This window comes from Azolla caroliniana, unplaced genomic scaffold, assembly GCF_043228905.1.
Source record: "Azolla caroliniana isolate FFs.n. ecotype wild unplaced genomic scaffold, voAzoCaro1.0.p SCAF_6, whole genome shotgun sequence".
NCBI lineage: Eukaryota > Viridiplantae > Streptophyta > Polypodiopsida > Salviniales > Salviniaceae > Azolla > Azolla caroliniana.
Window position 1 is genome coordinate 12,316,296 of NW_028230441.1, and position 9,538 is coordinate 12,325,833.

Here is a 9,538-nt window from a genome sequence, read left to right on the forward strand (position 1 = left end):
GTTGCCCCTGGGGGTTTCAAGAAAAGGTCCCATGAAATCCCATCTGAAAAACTCGAAAGGTGATGTGACAATGATGGGTTAGAGTGCTCAAGCGGGCTTGCCCGCAGGTTTGATGTGTTGACACAAAGCACATTGTTTGATGTAGGTAGGGATAGAGTGTCACATGTTGGGCCAGTAATACCTAATACCTAAGGTGTAATTTTTCGAGAACCTTATGGAAACCTAGATGGCCAGACAATGGGTGGTCATGATAAAATTGGAGGTACGTTTGTTGTAGTGCATGTAGAGACGAGGCTCGTGATGCGCCTAAATGAAGAACACCAAGTTATCGTGGAGCATGAACCATCGTTGTGAAGGAAATGGTTGGATGGAGCGCAATTGATGCTAATTTGTGAGGGTTAATGGCCCATGGCAACTAACAACGGTATTGAATATCGATCATTAGGACCCTTGGCCATGGTCCTCCTGAGCCACATCCAAAACCTTCTGTAGTGTTGTGCATCATCGACCTTGTTTCCATTTCCATGGCAATCACTTTCATTTTCAGATTTGTTTCTGTCTTCATTTTCATTGACTTCATCAGTTTTTGCATCCTGTTTCGGGATGTACCAACTACCCAACTCATCAAATATTACATCACGGCTTACTACAATCTTTTTTGTCAAAGGGTTATAATATCTATACCTTTTTTGCTCCTTTGAATATCCCACAAAGACACATTTTTCAGTGTTTGGATCAAGCTTACTTCTTACTTCAACGTGTACATGAACATAAGCAATGCATCCAAACACTTTTAAGTGTCCTAAACTAGGTTTCCTGCCATAGAAACATTTTTCAAGAGTTACTACATGTACTCCAGATATTATGCATCTACTTAGAATATAGTTTGTTGTGTTTACAACTTCAGCCCAGTAATACAATGACATATTTTTTTCAGTCATCAAAGCTCTTGCTATGTTTACCAAAGTTCTATTTTTCCTCTCAGCCACTCCATTTTGCTATGGAGTATATCTACATGTGAACTTTCTGTTAGGAATTCGGTCCCTCCAGATGGGATTTGGATGAGAACCGGAGGAGCCGGATCGGACGAGTCGGATGAAGGAAGCGGATCCGGAAGGGTTCCGGATGGGACCCGGAAACCGGATCGAGTGAATTTGGATGGATCCGGTGCAAACCGGATCGAAGGACATATGTGTAAATATGTTTCATGGTTAGCCTATTGAGGTTATATTTGTAAATAGCCCAAAAGTCATATAAGTATAAATATGACTTAGGGCAATCACTTTATGTGAATATGGTGTAGTAGTGGTTGTATCATCATTGTACACAGGGTGTGAGAAAGCGAGAGAGAGAGATACAAAACTAGTTTCTGTTGTAACCGTCGGTTGGCGAAGACATAGAGTTGGAGGTCGTTGCCTCTGAGTCTCACATTGTATTCCTCCCCTCATAGTGATAGTTGGAGTCTGTGGGATCCCGTGGTTTTTCCCATTTAGGGTTTTCCATGTTAACATTCTGTGTCATCTTATTTTCAGTTTCCTCTCTTCCATTCACTGTTTTAAGACTCGGTTGTGGCCGAGCATCATTTCCACATCAATCCTGGTATCAGAGTGAACAAGAAAATGGAAGAGTCATTCGGAAGCATGTTCAAGCTCACCGGCTCCAACTACCCAGTGTGGAAGTCGAAGAAGAGGGACATGCTCGTGGTCAAACTTCTCTGGCTGCTGGTACAGTTCGGGGACAAGAAACCGGATAAGATCGATGCCGCGACATGGGAGGTGATGCACATGAAGACGATGGCATACATACGGTGCTTCATCAACATGAGCATGTACAACAACTTCAATGAAGAAAGTAAGGCTCATGTGCTCTGGGAAAAAATTGGCACCATGTTGGAGAGTAAAAACATCATAAATCGGGTTTCGGTATTCCGGAAGTTAGTGAGACTCCGGTACCAGGACGGATCCAGCATAGTAGAGCACATGAATGCATTTCAAGGGCTCATAAATCAAACAACTTCGCTTGAAGTACCTCTAGCCAACGAGGTACTTGCATTGCTCCTGCTCAGATCCCTCCCGAATAGTTGGGAGACACTAATTGTCACTTTGGGCAACATTGGACCGGAAGGAAAGCAACTATCCCTAGCAAGAGTGAAGTCGAGCTTGCTAGATGAAGAAGCTCGCCAGAAGGACTAGGAATCCGGAACCGACCTGAAGGCCTTGGCTGCGGAAGATGACCATAACCGGGGGAGAAACCGGTACCGGAGTCCCCAGAACCGGGATAAGTCGGGGACAAGGTCGAAGTCAAGGGGGGGGGGGGGGTGGGGGCTCCTTACTTCCATTGTGGGAAGCCAAGGCACTTCCAGAAAAACTGTCGGCATTAAGAGAAAGGAACCGACAGTGTTGATTCGAAGAAGGGTTCGGACTGGAAAGGCTCGGATCGGAAGGGAATGTCGGCAATTGCGACAAGTGAAGAAGAACTGTTTCTCATCACCGAGGAGAATGAGTTAAACCTTGTCGGTGACGAGACAACGTGGGTTGTCGATTCCGGAGCATTGTTCCACCTAACACCGAACCAGAGATGCTTCTCATCCTACACAACCGGAGATCACGATTGTGTCCGGATGGGGAATGAAGGGACCTGCCGAATCATCGGCATAGGAGATGTGTTGTTGACGACATCAACCGGATGCAAGTTGTTGTTGAAGGATGTCCGACACGTTCCGGAGGTTTGGTTGAACCTGATATTAGTCGGTCGGCTAGATGATGAAGGCTACATGGGTAGCATCCGGAACGGAGTCATGAAGTTCAGCAAGGAAAGCTTGGTTGTGGCTCGAGCCTGGAAAATCAATACATTATACCTGATGCAGGCTCGGATATTCCGAGAAGAAGTGAACGTAGCATCTAACAATGCCAGTGAGTTGTGGCACAAGAGACTATGCCACATGAGCCAGAAGGGGATGAGAAGACTTGCCGAAGTTAACCTCATTCCGGAGGTGAAAGACGTGCAGCTTGATAAGTGCATTGATTGCTTTGCCGACAAGCAAAACTGAACCTCCTTCCAGTCAAGACCACAGATGAGACGGAGTGCACCATTGGAATTGGTGCATACCAATGTGTGTCAAGTCGACACGAAGTCACATGCCGGATCGTAGTACTTCGTGACGTTCATAGACGACCACATCCGGAAGCTATGGGTCTCACCGTTGAAGATGAAGGATCATGTGTTGTCTATCTTTAAGGAGGTCCACACAAGAGTGGAAAGAGAAACCAGCCGAAAGCTGAAGGCGGTTCGAGCAAATAACAGAGGAGAATACCGGGGGCAGTTCGAGGAGTACTACAGGTCGAAGGGAATCCGGCTCGAATTCACCATGCTGAAGACGCCGGATTTGAATGGGCTGGTGGAATGAATGAACCGAACAATAATGGAGAGAGTCTGAAGCATGCTAGCACATGCAAAGTTACCCAAGACGTTTTGGGTTGAGCCGCTGATGACAACAATGTACGTGATTAGTAGGTCACCCTCGGCACCCTTGGAAGGAGACACACCACAGAGAGTATGGACCGGTAAAGACATGTCTTACAGGCATCTGAAGGTGTTCGGGTGTCTCGCATATGTGCATGTTGCAAAGGACAAGAGAGCAAAGTTGGATCCGAAATCCCGACCCTACCATATTCCTTGGATACGGCGATGATGAGTTTAGTTATCCAGTGTGGGACCTGGTCGACAAGAAGGTCTTCCGGAGTCGGGATATAGTCTTTGTAAACGTAAGTGTTTGCAGAAGCGTAAAACAGAGAACAACACACATAGAGAGAGAGAGAGCGAGAGAGATAGAGAGAGCAGAACACAATTCAAAATTATATCAAGACTCTATATACACACTGTGCTAAGTAGCACTATTTATACAAGTCCTCTTGGGACTGACAGAAGTACCATGTACTTCAATGCTCACACGAGCATCTAACACTTACTACGAGACTATAGCTACCTAGTAGTCTATCCTATACTAGGCTTCTGATTGGACTTCCGGTTACGGATTGCACTCGGCCTCCACTGCTTGTCGGTTCGGTTGCTCACCGTCATACCGATCCGTTTCGCCCGATCCGTCTCGCTTACCGGCTCCGGCTTATTCAGCCGATCCGACTCCTGTTGAGCTTGCCGCTCAACACTCCCCCTCAAGCTCAACCTGAGGTGGGGTCGTAGTGTCGACCTCTGTGGCAGTCGGTTCTTCCAACCAACTTCTCCTGGTGTCACTCCGCCTTGCTCGTGCTCCTCGTCCGGTCACGTCCCGTTTGCCGCGACCCCTTTGGTTCTGCGCGCCTTGACCCTCTCGGTCGGCATGTCTGCTCAATAGGCCAATCTCAGCACTCACGTTGCTGTGACTCCGGCGCTTGCCGATCCGTCGGTTCTCCCACGATGGCATCGACTTCCGCTGTGTCCATGTCCCCTTGGCCTTCAGTCGATCCAACTCATCCGGATCCATCTGTTGATCCGAGTCAGCTATCTCCGACTCGTTCCAGCTCTTGTCCGAATCGGTACACTCCGATTCGACTTCCGACTTCAGGCCTCTCACCACATCGGACCACTTCCGAGTCTTGGCCTTCTCCATGCTTCCCTCGGCTTCTTCAGCCGGTGAACCGAAATCGAATTCTTCATTCGACTCTGTATCATGGTCAGTACCGTCGTGATGACCTCTGCACAACATGCACTTCTCTTCCTGAGTGCACAACTCTTCTTCACAGCCGCTTGCTCCGACCTGTTTGGATGTGTCGACTTCCTTCGTCGACTCGGCTTCCTTCTTCTTGTCTCCTCTTCTTCCGGCTCTCCTCTTACCGACGGGTTCAACAGTTTTTTGGCCTTTGCCCGTTTCGATAGAGACTTTGCCCTTGCTTCTCCCCCTCAAGTGCGGCACGTCGAGATGCTGAATACCAAGCATGTCGGTAAAGTGCTGCAACTTGTCCGATCCGAGCGGCTTGGTGAAGATATCGGCAACTTGCCGATCCGTATGAACATACCGTAGGTCAACTTCACCGCTCAGGACCTGCTCACGCATGAAGTGGTAGTGCACCTCGATGTGCTTTGTGCGAGCATGGAACACAAGGTTCCTGGCGAGCTGCAGGCTGCTCATGTTATCGCAGTAAATCGGGATCGGGGTCGGTACCTCGATCCGCAAGTCTCGCAGCAGTCGCCCAAGCAAGATGGCTTCACAAGTGGCAACGGTAGCGGCCCGGTACTCAGCCTCAGTGCTTGACAAAGCCACTGTGGGCTGCTTCTTGCTGCTCCACGCAACGGCCGCGCTACCTATGGAGAACATGTATCCGGAAGTGGAGCGGCGATCAGACGCATCGCCGGCCTAGTCAGCATCTGTGTAACCGACAAGCTCTTCGGGTATACCTCGCCGGTATAGCAGTCCCCGGTCCTTAGTGCCGCTGACATACCGTAATATTCGTTGCGCGCACTGAAGGTGCTCTACGGTCGGCTTCTGCATGAACTGACTTACCATCCCGACCGGATAGCTGATGTCGGTCGGGTGATGGTTAAGTAGATCAGGCTTTCGACAACCTGTCGGAACCGTTTCTCATTGCAGGTCGGTTCGGAGTTGGGACGGAGCTTCTGGTTCCGGTCCAGGGGTGTGGAGACAGGTCGGCAATCCGTCATGCTGAACTTATACAACATATTCAACACGTAATGTCGTTGTGAGAGCAATATGCCGTCGGGGGTCCGGATCACTTCGATCCCAAGAAAATAATGAAGGTCCCCCAGGTCCTTCATTTCGAATGCGTCCGACAACTGGGACTTGACGCGGTTGATTTCGGGAAGACCCGGTCCGGTGATGACTAAATCATCCACATACAAGAGTATACATAACGGACCGTCAGAGCCTTGCCGGATGAACAACGAAGAGTCCGACTTAGAGACAGCAAACCCTAGCTTACGCAACCGGTGCGTGATCTTCGCGTTCCAAGCTCGGGGGGCTTGCTTCAAGCCGTAAAGCGACTTCTTCAGTCGGCATACCGCCGACTTGTTCATCTCCGATTGAAATCCGGGGGGCTGAGTCATAAAGAATTCTTCTTCAAGCTCTCCTTGAAGGAAGGCGTTCTTCACATCCATCTGGTGAAGATGCCACCCCCTTGCCGCAACAACCACCAGTACCACACGAATCGTTGTCATCTTCGCCACAAGAGCGAAGGTCTCGTCGTAGTCGATTCCGTGGGTCTGCGCGTATCCCTTCGCCACTAACCGGGATTTGTACCGGTTAACAGAACCGTCAGCGTTGTACTTGACCTTGTACACCCACTTGCATCCGATCGGTTTACAGTGATGGGGAGGATCAACTAGGTCCCAAGTTTCGTTGGCATCGAGTGCCCGCATTTCTTCGTCCATAGCGGCACGCCAATTTGCGTCCTTTGCCGCTTCGGCGTAGCTCTCCGGCTCACACACTTCTGTCACCTTAGTCATGTACGCATAATGATGCGCCATGTATTCATTGTACCCGTACCCATGACGGGATCCTTCTGGCGGGTTGATCGGCGCAACGCACCGTCACATGATTTGAGGCCCTTCTTGGCCAGTTCGGTCTTCGTTGCCGAAGATCCGCCTTTCTCCTTTCCGGAGTCGGATACGCACCGATCCGACTCATCGTTGCCGGTTTTGAATTCCGGCATCTTCCTCTTCCCCTTCTCTTTGCGCGTGAACCGTTTCCTCGGTTCCTTGCGCGGGGAGAGCACGGCAGAGTCTCCACCACTTGTCGTCTCTTATTCGACTGGTCCAACCGACTCAGTCGCTCGTTCAGTCCACTCAACCGTAACGATTCCGGACTCTCATCTTGAGTCCCGGCTCCATCATCCTCTGGCAGGGCTGATTCAGGCTCGCTGGCCTGATCTTCCGGCATTGGGTCGGGATCGGAAGTCGGTACGGAGTACCAAGATGCCGATTCATCGAACTCGACATCCCGGCTAACTTGGACTTCCTTCTTCCGGGGGTTATAGCACTTATACCCCTTTTGCTCTTGAGCATAGCCGACTAGGATGCATTTTTCCGATTTTGCATCCAGCTTTCTCCGCTTCTGATCCGGCACATGCACATACGCTATGCTGCAGAATATCCGAAGGTGTCTTAAGTTCGGCTTGCACCCGAAATACAGCTCATGAGCTGACACCTTGTCACCAATGCGGTTTTGTATGTAGACGGCCGTCCGGACCGCCTCCACCCAGTAGAACCGGGGCATGTTCTTCTCCTCCAGCATTGCCCTTGCCGCTTCGACGAGTGTCCGGTTCTTCCTTTCGGCCACACCGTTTTGCTCCGGTGTATATCTGCAGCTGAACTCTCGCCGAATTCCCTTCTGCTGCAGATAACTAGTGAATTGGCCGGAAAAATATTCCTTTCCACCATCCGACCGAAGGCATTTGATCTTCCTCTCCGATTCCCGTTCCACCATCTTCTGGAGGCTCCGGAAACAGTCGAAGACTTCGCTCTTCCGCTCAATGAGGTAGATCCAAGTATGTCGAGTATAGTCGTCGATGAAGGAGACGAAGTATCGGCTCCCGCTAAGGCTTACACTTTGTGTCGGTCCCCACACATCCGAATGGATGAGATCGAGCTTGTTACGGCTCCGGTTCCGTTCGGTGGGGAATGGAAGCCGGTGTTGCTTCCCATGTTGGCAGGCTTCACAAATTTCGGCTCTCCGGCAGCTGAACTTCGGCAAACCGAAAACGACTTGTTTCGTTTGCAGGTCTTGAAGCCTCTAGTAGTTGACGTGGCCTATCCGCTTGTGCCACAGGTCGATGTCCGACTCGACCTTCTGTCGTTTCGCGAACAGAGCAGTGCCAAAGTCATTGGTGTTGAGGATAAACATCCTCCCGTCTCTGCACCCTTGCGCAATGACTTCGCCCTCATCCTCAATGAAGCACCCGAGGTGCGTAAACCGCACCTGCATCCCCTGGTCGACAATCTGACCGACGGACACCAGGTTCTTCGTGATTGTCGGAACGTGTAATACGTTCATCAGCTTCCCTTTCTGTCCGACGTGGCTTAGAGGGACTTCTCCGACGTGCACGATTGGGTGAGGAGTGTCGTCTCCGGTTTCGACTACTCCTGGTTGATCCGGTTTCTCCAGAAAGGAGAACCACTCTTTGTGGCTCGTCATGTGGTTCGACGCGCCGGAATCAACATACCACACTTCCTCCATTTTGGAAGTGGTCTTCTTCATTGAGTTTGCTTTGTGATTCATCACCAAGGCTGGTCCCTTACCGGCCTTTCCGGTTCCGGATCCTTCTAATCCGTTTGCGTAGTGCGAGTTTTGCCGGCCATCCTTACCGGTCTTGCCGGATCCGGATTTGTCCGAATCGGCACGCTTTCTCCAGCACTCGCTTTCCTTGTGGCCTTTTTTGCCACAGTACCAGCATTCCGTAGCGGATTTGTCTTGCTGGCCTCCGGCACCGCCTTGACTCCCCCTGCTTGTGGAAGTCCTGGAACTGCTGTCGGCACGCTCATAGTGCCTCCGTTCCTGCTCTTGCCGGCCGCCTCCATTGCGTGCCGACCCGCCTCTTCCACCACGCCCACGGAGCCGATCCGTTCCCGTGTATAGCATTCGGTTGTCCGGGGATGCACTGGTAGGTGCACCGGCGTGGTTCTCCTCTACAAGGAGCATCGACTGTAAGTCGAAGAATGAGGGGGTATTCTCCCTTGTACACACCGCAGTCCGGAACGCTCCGAACTTGGACGCCAGGCCTCCGAGACATACCTGCACCATCTCGTCTTCCTCTACAGTAACATTGATAGAGGCGAGCGAGTCGCAGATCTCCTTTATCCGGCCCGTGTAGTCTGCCACAGACATGTTCTTCTGTCGAACATTGCTCAACTCCTGTCTGAGTTGCAGCTTCCGGGCAGTGGTGCTTGCGGCGAAAACCTTTTTCAGGTTCCCCCAAGCATCCTTCGGTGTCTTGGCGTCACGGATGTGGCTGAGCAGCTGATCGCCGACACTGGACGCGAAGCAGTACATCACCCTGCTTGCCGCCTGTTCCCATACCGGGAAGTCCTTGTGTGCCGAGTCGGGCGCCGCATCATTCGCTCCTTCGACATAACTCCAGTACTCGTGTCCAAGCAGGTACTGGTGCATCTTGTAAGACCAGGATGCGTAGTTGCTCCTGTCGAGCTTCTCCACCGGGAGCGACGTAGCCATGCCTCTATCCATGTGTTCTACTGTGTCTGTTTTCGACCTGTTAGGGTTTTCTTCTCAAGAGTAAATGTCTGCAGCAGAGGTTCTCAACCCTCGCACTCTGATACCATGCAAACGTAAGTGTTTGCAGAAGCGTAAAACAGAGAACAACACAGAGAGAGAGAGAGAGAGAGCGAGAGAGACAGAGAGAGCAGAACACAATTTCAAAATTACATCAAGACTCTGTATACACACTATGCTAAGTAGCACTATTTATACAAGTCCTCTTGGGACTAACAGAAGTACCATGTACTTCAATGCTCACACGAGCATCTAACACTTACTACGAGACTATAGCTACCTAGTAGTCTATCCTATACTAGG